Here is a 12,370-nt window from a genome sequence, read left to right on the forward strand (position 1 = left end):
GAGAGGTCCCAACCAGGGCGATAAGGAAGGAAAATATTTCTAAATGTATGGGATTAGAAAGGAAAATATTGACTTGTCATTTTTCACCAATGGCATGATTGCATACTTAGAAAATCTGAAAGGATCTACTGATAAATTATCAGAATAAACACACAAATTTAGCAAGGTCACTGAGCATTAAGATCAATATACAGAAATCAATTATGTTTCTCCATGAAAGCCATAAATGGGAAAAAAACGTTTTTAAGTCTACCAGTTGTAATGGCATAAAAAGCCAAATACTTATATAAAAACCCAACAGAAAATCTGAGAGACCTCTGCTGTAAAAACCGTAAGCTATAAACCGTAAGATGTCACTGACATAAATTAAACAAGGTCTAAAGAAATGAGGGGACACACTGTGTTCATGGGCCAGAAGACTCAACATTACAAAGACGTCAGTTTTCTCCCAAATTGATTTGCAGATTCAACGTTAACACCAGTAAAAATCCCAGAAGGTGCTGGGAGTATGTAGAAATTAATAAGACAGCCCTGAAATTCATACAGAATTAAAAGGGCTGAGAATGTACAAGATGATCCTTACGCTCTCAGATATCAAGATTTTAAAAATAAAGGTGCGGTAATTAAGATAGGACAGCATTGGTACAAGAGTAAACAGAGAACCCACAAAACGGCACACTTGTGTGACTTGTGACAAAGACGTGCCTGTGCCACAGTAGGAGAAAGACGGTTCTCGACGACTCGTGGCAAGCAGGCCAGGTGCTGGATGTCCGCATGAGGGAAGTGAGTGCTAACCCCTACCTCACGCCACACACAAACACAAGTTCCACCTGGGTTACAGATGTAGGGAGAGAAGTGAAAACTCTAATGCTTCTGGGACACAATAAAGGGAACTATCTTCACAGCCCCGGAGTCAGCGGAGATCCCTCAAACAGGACACAAAATCGCTAAACTTGTAAGAAATGACAGCACTGGGAAGGAAGCAGACGGGCCAGGGTAGAAAAGACATTTTCAACACATATACTGACGCGAGGCGATACAGAATTTGCTGAGAATACCTGCAAATCGGAAAGAGAAAGAGACTAAAATCCAGGCTGAATATTTGAGCAGGTGCTTTAAAAATGAGGATATTTAAATGACCAGTACACTGAAAATCACTCAAGGTCATTGGTAATCAGGGAAACACATTAAAACCACCGTTCCCTCAAAGTCCAAAATAAAACAGACTTTAGGTCTCAAAAAAGGTATGGAGGAACTTGACGTTCCTGCAATGCTCGTGGGTTCGTGGGAAGGTGAGCTTGTGCAACCACATTAGGACACAGTTTGGTAAACCTCGCAAGTCGAGAAGACACAAACCCTTAACCAACAGTTCTCATCGTGAGCACGAGCGACAGAATTGCCCGCCTATGACTGTAGCCGTATGTACAAGAATGCCCACAGCGGTGATACCCGCAACGGGGAAAAAATGAGAGGCGACTCCAAAGTCCAGTAACACAGAAGTCATTCTATTTCATTATTCTATTTATCCTGTTGGGTAAACAAATTGTAGCATATTCATAGCGCGAAATATTAAACAATAGTGAAAAATACAAGCACCTGAGATTTGTAATAACACATATGAACATACATGCACGCACACGCACACACACGCTCTTTGGCTCTCAGCCCACACTTTCCCCCTTATTCCCTGCGTCCTCCTTGGACATCCCTCTGCCCTCTGCTGAGTGACAAATTCCTGCCATGTTCTTGGCCTCAGTTTCCCCACCTGCACAAGGAAGGGGCTGAATAAAACGACCCCTGGCCCGTTACTCAGACCCCAGACCGCGGTTTCCTGAATCTCCTCTCGTCTGCTGGAAACAAGCATGGTCAGGGTTCAGGGACGTGCACTCCGGGCCGAGAAGCGTCAGCTGGGGCCCCAGCGAGGCCTCAGGGGCTCCGGCCTCACGCTCTCTCCCGCGGGCCCGGACCTCTGACGGGCCAGCTCCTCCTTCCACACCGGCCCCAGCCTGGTCTCCTGCCTCACCCCTTCCTTCCTTCATCATTTCATCCCTGGACTCTGCCCGGCACGACCGGTCCCCGGGCTTGAAGAGACGGGCAGGCTCATCAGATACAAATACGCCCCCCACGCACCACGATCCACCCGGCGCCCATCGAAACCCACGGTTCCCCCGCAAGGTCAGCCGCCAGGGACCACGTGGCCCTCCCGGGAGCCACCCTGCAGCCCAGTGCCAGGAGGTCTCCGAGGGGTCTGGCGCTGGCGGCTCGCGGGACCCCCGCCCCAGGAAGCAGAGAGGCCGGGGTCTAAGGCGGGGCCTCCTCCGGGCCGGCGTCGCGCATGTGACAGCGGTTGGTGCTCGTGTGACCTCCGTGACCAGATGCTTCCCTGCCCACGTCCGGCCTCGGCCGCCTGCTTCCTCTCAGGGCGGAGGCCGCCCAGCGAAGGCTGTAATTTCCCAACTCTAATGTGTGACGAGGCCTCGCTTACAGGATGTGACGAAATTGCCTCTGGAGGCCGGCACTGGGGAGTCACAGCCACGGCTTCCCCCGCAGGGACCGCCAGGTGGGACAACCGGAGAGAGGGCACGGGAGTCCCCCGTGCGGAGTGGGGGGAGCAGCCGGCCTGTGGCTGGCAGTCCCGGCCCCGTGGCCGGGCCACGACAGGACCCTCTGGTCGTGTGCTCCGTGGAGCTGCCGTCTCTGGCCTCGGGCGCATCTGCTCCCTGCTCTGACCACTGGCCTCGGGCCTCCTCTTCCTCCGACGAGGACCCGCCGTGGGCGGCCTCACCGGTGGCGCACGTGGCCTCACTGACGGTGGGGGTGGAGTCAGCGCTGAGAGCGGGGCGGTCGAGGGGCCCCGGCCTGGAACAGAAGAGACGCGGCCGCGCCCCCAGGGGGAAGGAAGGCCCACCTTTCACGTGACCATCTGACGCCCGCCTGGGTGAGGGAGCAGCGAGACCGTGAGGAGGGCTCCTGCCTGGGAGGCGGCCCCTCCGAGGGACAGGCCCAGGTCAGAGCGTCGCCTGGGCCCGCAGAACTCTCCTTCCCGAAAGTCGCGAAGGCATCCCAGCCACTCCCCTCCCACAGGGCCTCTAGGGCGCGGCTGGCATCTGCGTGCCCAGAGGGTGCTGGCGGGGGGGGGGGGGGGAGGGCCGCAGCAGACCCTGCCGGGCGGCCGCACGGGACACAGAGGCGCACAGCTGCCCCCGTCCCTCGGCCTGCAGAGGTATTTGGGGCTGGCCATTCGAGAAGCCAGCTTTCTCTCATTCCCAGGACGACGCAGAAGGGCCCCAGCCCTGGACTCCATGGCTGACCACCGGCCCCCACTTGTGTCCGGGGCGTGGGGAGCCCTGATTTCTGGACCCTCCTCGACGGTGGCAGTCAGGGGGTCTAAGCAGCCAGCATCAGCCCTCGGTGAGCGGGCTACGGCCAAGGGAGCCGGCGGTCACGAGAGGTGTCACGAGAGCCCCCGCCGGGCCTGCTTGCCGGGCTTCCCCACAAGGCCCTCGACCACCTGACCTCGCTCTCGGGTGGGGACAGGGCTGTGATCAGGGGCAGGCTCCGGGCCCAGGTCCTAGCGTGGCTCATAAGCGGCGACTACGAAGTCACGGGGAGCTGGGGCTGCAGGAGAGGGAGAGCCTGAGCAGGATGGCTGGAGGGGGGGATGAGCCGGGCCAGAAAGTCCCCCGGACGGCGCCCCTCCCGGCTGCAAACCTCCCCTTCCTCCGGGCAACGCGCCCTGCACGAGCCTGTGGTGACCTCTGAGGGACCCCGCCTCTGAGACCCGAGGTCGGATCACATAAAGTCAGGTCTGCGGAAAACCCAGGCTCGGGAAGAGGCCCCCTCACTCCCCGGCAGACTTACCAGAGCTTTGAGTCCACAGGCCGTCACCGGGGTGCCTGCTCTGCGCCGACTGGCTGCGCCCGCACCGGCCCGTCTGTGACTCGAACACCTGCAAGGTCTCGGGCGGTCTTCACGGGTGCGACACCGGCCCCTCCGGATGTTCACGGATCGCGTTCCGGCCGGGACGCAGGTGTGGAGCTTGGCGTCACGGCTGGACACGCGGGTCGCAGAGAGACCTAATTTTAGAGTCGTTTTGTCATTTTTCCAGGGTTCACTCACTGGGACCTGGGAGATTAGGAGCCAGGAATTAGGGAATGCTGCTTTTTTTTTTTTTAATGTTTATTATTTTGAGGGGGGGAGAGGCAGAGAACGAGGAGGACACAGACTCCAAAGCAGGCTCCAGGCTCCGAGCCGTCAACGCAGAGCCGACGTGGGGCTCGAACCCACGGACCGCGAGATCGTGACCTGAGCCGAAGGTGGACGCTTAACCGACCGAGCCACCCAGGCGCCCTGTGGGAATGCTGCTTTTTAGAGTGTGTGTCTGTCCAGCCACTTGGGAAGCACAGAGACATCCCCAAGCGGAAAAGGCCAGGAGCCACTTTGGGAAACTGCACCTGACTTCTTCCCGCACATATTACCCGACACAGGAGACGCACGTCCGCAGAAGGCGCCCTGTTCACGGCAGTCAAGGGCTACAATAATTTTTACAGATCTATTGGGATCTGCTGCACCGTGGGTTTTTTTTTTCTCGATGTGACTCGAAAGGAGCCAGACAGGGGCACCCGGGTGGCTCAGTTGGTGGAGCATCGGACTTTGGCTCAGGTCACGATCTCGCGGTTCGTGGGTTCAAGCCCAGCCTCAGGCTCTGTGCTGACAGCTCTGAGCCTGGAGCCTGCTTCCGATTCTGTGTCTCCCCCTCTCTCTCTCTGCCCCTCCCCCACTCATGCTCTGTCTCTCTCTCGAAAGTAAATTTTTTTTTAAAAATTAAAAAGTGAAAAAAAAAAAAAAAAGAAAGGAGCCAGACAGGAAAGCACATGCGGAGTGTGGCTCCATTTATGTAAAATTCTGGAACATTCTGGAACAGACAAACTCACTGTGTTGATCAAGCTCAGGCCAGAGGCAGCCTGTGCAGAGGTAGGGGATCTGGGAATGGACAAGAGAACTTTCTGGAATATGAACATGTCTCTTCTCTTCCCTCCGAGCCTTCTGTTCAAGTCAAACATGATTTTTCATCCCCGTGTCTCCAGGCTCCGTCTTGGCTCATGTGGTTCCCGTTCCCTGGAAACCCTCCTTAGCAAATCTCCACCCCCGGGAGCTAATTGACACGCCACCTTCTCCGGGAAGCCCTCCCTGCTGCACCCCTCCCTAGCGGCCGCTACCCTGCCCTTCTGGTCCTGATCCTACAGCTTTTCCGCTGTCGTTCCTTTGACGTGATCACCTGAGTTTTTCATTAACGGTCATCCTGTCCCTGCTTCGATTCCCTTGCTATGTTGTGACCTTGATGGCAGCCGCGTCTGTGTGGGTCCCGGCCACCCCAACCCCAGCAAGAGGCCCGGAGTAGGTGCTCGATTCGGACACGGGGCAACGAAGGAGCGGAGCGAACGAAGTGTGAAACTCCTCTTTGTTCACGTCAGGCTCTGCACTGAATTGTGCTGACTCCTGTCACTTTTCCGCCACGCAAGATGCAAGCCATGCCGACGTTTTCCGGAGCACTCTCGGGGGGCCCCCGCGGGGGGTGGGGGGGGTCTGGGCTGCCAGCTTCTCACCCGGTAATTAAATGACACAGCACAAACCTGTAGAAACACAGCCTTCCCGCGGTCACCGCATTGAATCAGACCCGAAAGCTCACAAGACCTTCAGAACCTTTGTTCTAAAGGGTTTCGTGGCCACGGATGGGGAAACTGAGGTTGGGAGCAGGACAGCGGTGCGTTCAAGGAAGGGGGAGCTCCTGATCTGTCATGCTTCCGTCGGGGGGGGGGAGCGAGCTTCCCCCCCACCCTCAGGACGAGATACGGCTGGAGGGACATTTCCATCATCTCTCCGGCCCCTTCTCCCAGAAGAGGGAGAAAACTCAGCTTGTGTCTGTTCTCACCCGCACCCTCAATGGGGGCAGGAGGCGACGCCGTGGATAGCCAGCCCGCCTGCCACCCACCCCGCAAGCCCCCACAAGCGACAGAGGACCTCCAGATACGGGGCTGGTAAGCACTGGAGAGCCTGCCCCCTCCCCCGTCCCACCGGGACCACCGGACACGCCGGCGAAGCCAGGGACGGCGAAGCCAGGGACGGACGCGGGTGGCTCCAGAGGCCCAGTCCCGGCTTTCTCAGATCTGGGCGGGATTCTGTGCCAGTGAGCGTGAACAACCCGGATGGCTTGTCCTGGGGTTGGGACGCTCGGGGCTCAAACGGGGACAGTCTCAGGAAAGCCCGGGTGGTCTGTCACCCTAACTTCTAGCTCAGCATCCACAGAGCTGGGCGGCCGGGGGGGCCTTTGCTACCAGAGTCCTGCCAGGTTCGCGGGTGGTCAGCACTTGGAGGTGGTGGCCACCGGGGGTCGGCCCCGGGTCCCACACGCCGGGACGGCAACTCCTGGTCACCCTTCCCCTCCTGATGCTGAGACGGACGAGTCCTCCGGGTGGTTCCCAGCTCACGGCCGGAGCTCCGTGCAAAAAGCTCCTGTTTTCTCGCAGCTGAGTAAGACTATCGCAGGCAGAGCTCGAATCCTCTCCAGGTTTTATTGGGTTTAAAAATGACACCATTTGCAAAATGCTGGTCGTCTGTGTGAGCGACACACGCATGCCGGGATATGGAGATGACGGCTGGAGCGTCGCCTCGGGTGTCGCGGGTGAGAGAACACGGGTTGTGCGGAGGGATTGGCCGTGACCCTGAGCGGGCGAGAGACCCCGCCACGACGGTCTGTAGACCGTGGTGCCCACACCAGCAACAGTAACGAGCTGCGGACGCAACCGGCCGCCTGCCTCCCTCCCTGGCTCCTGGCGGGAAGGGGTGGATCTTCCCAGGGTCTCCCAGAGGCAGGCGCCGACGATGCAGGTGTCCCGGCCGCTGGTCCCGCGTGGCCACTGCCATGGCCCAGGCTCACAAGAGGCTTCGGAACCTTGCACGCCGCAGGGAGAGGTCGGAAGGGACACTGGGTCATAGAGCCCAAGCTTGGGTCTTAGCATCAGCCCCCCCGGACCTCGTCCCCCCGCCCTCCCCCACGCCCCTCGGATCCGGTGCGCCGAGGTCACCGTGTTGCCGCCTACCCTGTGGTGACCGTGACAGGCGGGGACGGGCAGCGGACGCCTGGAGCCACGGGGTGAAATGACATCGAGAAACGGGGTCTTCCGCGCCATTTCCAAGCATCATCCCACTGCTACTGGTTAGTTCCAAAAGGAAAACGTACTTGGGCAAAGGAGGGGCCGGGGGGCTCCCCTTCAGCACGTGGACGGGCTTCTCGCACACGTAGCGCAAGCCGACCACACGTATCTCCCGGGAAATACACAACAGGGTGTATGTGGCAGCCTTGCCCGGACGTTAGCGTGGGTCGAATCGCGAGGAGAAAATTAGCATCTCTGATGGCGTGGGCTCTTCAAAATTGGCAAACAGAAGGACAGACAGGCAGACCTCTGTGTCTGTCTGTCCATCTATCCTTGTATCCACCCGTCTATCCATCCGTCTATCATCATTGCATTTATCTATCATCTATCTATCTATCTATCTATCATCTTTCTCTCTTTTTAAGGCAGAAGACTATTTTGGGATAAAGGAGACTAAGGAGAATTAACGGCCAAATGCAACGTGAGATCCTTGCTAGATCCTAGATTTTTTTTTTTTTTTTTTGAAGTAAAGAGTTGTAAAGGACATCGCAGGGGACGTGGTCCCTCTGCCTGTCCCCATTCTCCTGGTCCCTCCTGTTTCCCAGAGCTGGGTGTGTGACGAGCCGTCTCCTCGGACCTCCCGGGCAGCCCCCGGCCTTCCCCGGCCCCCCAGGACAGGCTGCCCTCGCACAAGCTGGGGACGAGGCTGGCACTGTCCCCGGCGTCACCCACGGCCACGGGATCGTGCTGCAGGCAGACAGACCCCTTTTCGCCGTCAAACACGAGTTCCTCGTATCAACTTTTCCTGCTGCTGGGACTTTGTTTCCCAAACACCTGCCCTCAGGCCGCTCTGGGGGGCTCAAGCTCCTTAGACGGGAGGACGCGGCCGAGGCAGGAGGGGCCGACACAGGGCAGCAAGCGCGTGGCTCAGCGCACAGTGCGCGGCAGGTAGACCCCGGGGCGCGCTGGCCGCGGAGGAAGTGAGCTGTTTCAATTTCTCTATCTCTGCGATTATTTCTATGTGCTCACTTTATCTTTGGGGGTTTCTCCTACTCTCTCATTTCTCTTTTAACATATTTGCCTTTTCTCTGCCTTTTTTTTATTTGCCTAATTAGATTAGCTGGTGGTTTACTTATTTTATGGCTTTTTGCCCCCAAAGCAGCAGCCCGCGTATTTCCTTATTGGTTCCGCTCCTGTTAACGCATCCATTTCTGTCCTTATCTCCGGCCGCTCCTTCTTGTTTTTCTCAAGCTTATTTTGTTTTCTCGGTGGCTTTTCTCCCCCCTAACATTTGGAGCTGAGCCCTTCATTTGTTTATTTTCATTCATGAAAAGGAATAATGTTGGTATTTAAGAGCACGCCTCTGGTCCTGAGCACGGCTCTCCCCGGGGCCCATGGGGATCGAGTCCTAGCATTTGCACGGACGTTTCCTCTTGTGAAATACTCTGCAATCTGCCTTGAATTTCTTGACAGTGAGAATGCAGTGGGGGGTGGGGGGGCTGCCTGTTTTTCCATGAACGGGTTTTGTTGCGGATGTATTTTATTGTCCTGATTCCATGAGGTTAACGAATTATGAGCAGGGAGATTTCTTCTGGGTCATTTCTACCCTTTGGCGTTTCCAGGCTTTCTATGAGACCTATCGTCCTGTGTGTCCAACTCGATGTCTGTTCAGCCGGCACGTCCCAGCGGGAGACCAAGTGACCCGTTACTGCTGTGTCTCTCCCGGTTCCACCGCTCCTTTCTGTCGCTTTTCCTTCATGAATCGTGTCGTCACGTTTTGACTTAAACACGTATGACGGGCGCCTGGGTGGCTCGGTCGGTTAAGCGTCCGACTTCGGCTCAGATCATGATCTCGCGGTTCGTGGGTTCGAGCCCCGCGTCGGGCTCTGTGCTGACGGCTCAGAGCCTGGAACCTGCCTTCAGACTCTGCGTCTCCCTCTCTCTCTCTCCCCTTCCCCACTTGTGCTCTGTCCGCTGTCTCAAAGATAAATAAATGAACATTAAAAAAAAAAAAGACGGACCACGGGGGCTTGTAACCTTACCCACAGGAAGGCTCGACCTGGCCTCTCGTGTCTTGCTTCCCACCTACGTGGAACGATGTTGAAGCCGGGATGTTGCTTTACATCCTGTTTTATTTTTATGCCTCCTGCGTGTCTGTGTTTAAAAGTGTTTGGTTATGTAGCCTGATTTTTCTTTTTCTTTTTTTCAATTTTCTCCTCAGTGTTGTCCTTCTGATAATGTGAAACGTGTAGAAGTTGTTTCTATTTCGCGGTCATGGTCACCGTGGGAACCGCCGTCCACGCACTGCGCCGGCCGCTGGTCCTCCAGCGGCTCTTCTCGGCGTCCAGGTGGCGCCCGACCTCACTCAGCCCGCACGACGATGCCCGGCCACCGAGGCCGATACGGGACATCAAGATACCTGGCGGCAGCCACACACGCACGTCCCACGTGGCACACCGTGGACTGTCGAGTGGCAGGGCTTGGTGGGTAACGTCCGGTGGGTCCTCTCCCCAGACAGAATGTCCTGGAAGGCACTCGAGTCCGCTTGGGACGCCGTGGCAGAGCCCTCGGGCCGCGGCTTGGACCACAGACACTTTCCCACGTTGCGGAGGCCAGAGGCCCGCGATCAGGGAGGCTGCGGGTCCGGTTCCTCCTGAGGCCTCCTCCCCGTGTGCCGTGTTCCCGTCCATCCGTCCGTCTGTGTCCTCGTTCCCTCTCCCTGTGAGGACATCAGCCACGGGCTAGGGCTCATCCGTATGACCTCTCTGAGCCCATTATGTAAGGAAAGGGCCTGTCTCCAAACACGGTCCTCCTCTGCTGGGACCAGCCCCTCCGGACTCCGGGGACGTGGACACTGCTTCTCCCACTGCCGCCCCCCTGAGCTGAAGGTTCCATGTGCTCGATGATGCGTCCTTCTGTCTGTCCTCCTTCCTGCTTCCTGGGACCGAAGCCCCCCGTACATCATGTCCCATAGGCCTGTGTTTCCTGTGCTTCCGGCAAAGACCACATTTATACCTAAAGTTGTCACCTGGGGGCACCTGGGGGTCTCCACCTGAGCAGTGACTGTGAGCTGCTCCTCCTCCCCTCCCCCACCTCGTCTCTCAGCCCTGTCCCCGTCCCACCACCGTATGGCTGCTGACACTTGTAGCCACAGCGTGTGGCCTACCTTGGAGGTGAGGAGACCTGCTTGCTCCCCGTCCCCCGCTACGCTCCCTGCCCCGCGGAGAGGATCCGACCTCGGGATCAATCCCGCGTGGCCGTCGCCTGTGACACCTGCTGTATGCACGGCGGCCATGGTTCTCCCATGCTTCAGGCTCGGCCGCCGGAAGAATAGAAACGTGGCTTCCCCGTCCACTTTGTCGTGGCCACTCTCACAAGCCATGCCTCCAGCCGAACCCGTGGAACTCACACTCAATCTCGGAGTTACCATCATGTAAACAGAGTCGTCTCCTGCCCGTGTCTGCGGTGACAGCTTAGCAGGGAATAAAACCCTTCCCCGGCGATGCTGGGGACGCGCGTGACATCAGCAGACGTCCTGCGGTGGGACTGCCCCCACCCCCCACCGTGGACAGCATGACCTCCCCTCCCCCGCTACTCACGGGCTCGCTCTGGGCCATCGGGTATGAGCAGGAGAGCTGCGAGCCGCTGCGTGTCCCCCGTTCTCTCGCTCCTGCATCCCTCCCGCGGGAGGGGGACGGAGCCGTGGACGAGGCCCCCACAGGCCCAGAGCTGCACAGCCAAACATCACCGTGGAAGCTCCAGAGGTCTGGTCATCTCGGGAGGACAAATGGCCTGGGCCCGTGGGGTTCTGTGAGCACGGAGCTGACTTTTCCTTTAGCGGAGATTTGGCGCTTTTGGCCTGAATTCCCTCCAGGTAACTTTTCTTTCATCTGTAACGAGTGCGTTCCTCTAACGTGCCTTTCCAAGCCTTTGTTTTAGGCAAGTTTTCCTCTGTGGACGTGGACGGTATTTTCATTATTAAACGTCCCTGAAGAAACAAATAAAGAGCAAACAACAAGAAAATCAGCTGTGTCATAATAAAAGGCATATCTCCTTGCGTCTTTTACCTACTATTTGCAAAGGTCTCTGTTTGATCCTTTTTTCCCGTTCTGTGCTATGCTTTTTCTCTAAGCCTCTCAAATATTTCTCTCCCATTTTATTCTATTTGAGTTTCTGCAAAAAAAAAAAAAAAAAAGTCCTCCACGTCTACTTTTTAGCAGTTTCTGCCTTTATTGCCGATTCTGATTTGACGTTCGCCATAATGATAAACATAACGATCCGGGTAAAGCTACAGTTACGAATTTCCCGGGAACTGTTGTAAGTGCTTCTACAGACGTTTATTATGGGATCCTCAGCCTCACGTCTCTTTTATGACGTGGGCGCAGTTACCATCCGCTCTGCAGATGGGGAATGTGAGCACAGAGAGGGGAAGTCACTTGCTGAAGGTCACACAGCTACTGAGCGGCACACGTGACAGGCCTCCCCCCTCCTCCAGCCCTTCCCTCACCCCTCCCTCCACAGTATTTCCCCTTCTTCTTCCATTTCCCTCCCTCCATCTGGCATCCAATCGCCTGGCCGCTTGCCTGTTTCTCTCCCTCCAGCTTTCCTGTGCAGGGCACCTGCTCTGGGGCTCCGCGTCCCCGCCCTCCCTCCCCGTGGCCCCGCCCTCCCCCCCGTGGCCCCGCCCCACGGCCCTCCTTCTCCGTGGCCCCGCCCCTACGGCCCTCCCTCTCTGGCTCCGCCCCCACGGCCCTCCCTCTCTGGCTCCGCCCCCACGGCCCTCCCTCTCCGTGGCCCGCCCCCACGGCCCTTGGTCCACCTCCAGGTAGTCCTTCTTCCTGGTCCTGCAGGTGCCCCGCAAGGATGCTGGTTTCCTGCGGTTCTTTCTGCTCCCGCGGCCCAGCGCGTAGTCCCTGCTCGGCCGACCGAGTGCGAAAGGTCACAGGGTGCGGCCCGTCTACACGGGCTGTGTCCACGTCCCTGCTCGTCCCCTCCCTGCCGTCGCCCGGGGAACAGAAAACCCCCTCGACCCCAAGAGAAACCGCCCCACACCCCTGGCGGCACCTAGCGTGTTGCACGTTGGTTTTGACTTTGACATCTGGTGATGTATTCTTTTTTTTTAATGTTTATTTATTTTTGAGAGACAGAACGTGAGCAGGGGAGGCGCAGAGACAGAGGGAGACACAGAATCAGGAGCAGGCTCCGGGCTCCGAGCC

The 12,370-nt window shown here is 57.4% G+C and overlaps 1 long non-coding RNA gene across 3 annotated transcripts; it reads left to right on the top strand.

Moving 5' to 3' along the window:
• The first annotated feature begins 2,400 nt into the window (after window positions 1-2,400).
• On the top strand, window positions 2,401-11,227 carry LOC115500993. 3 transcript variants are annotated; one of them, XR_003964699.1, is made up of 2 exons: window positions 2,401-3,411; window positions 9,376-11,227. It is a non-coding gene; the product is annotated as an uncharacterized LOC115500993 (long non-coding RNA). The 3 variants fall into 3 exon arrangements; XR_003964698.1 differs by having other exon boundaries at window positions 2,402-4,030; XR_003964700.1 differs by lacking the exon at window positions 2,401-3,411 and adding an exon at window positions 4,793-7,216.
• Window positions 11,228-12,370: the final 1,143 nt, after the last annotated feature.

This window comes from Lynx canadensis, chromosome E1, assembly GCF_007474595.2.
Source record: "Lynx canadensis isolate LIC74 chromosome E1, mLynCan4.pri.v2, whole genome shotgun sequence".
Taxonomy (NCBI): domain Eukaryota; kingdom Metazoa; phylum Chordata; class Mammalia; order Carnivora; family Felidae; genus Lynx; species Lynx canadensis.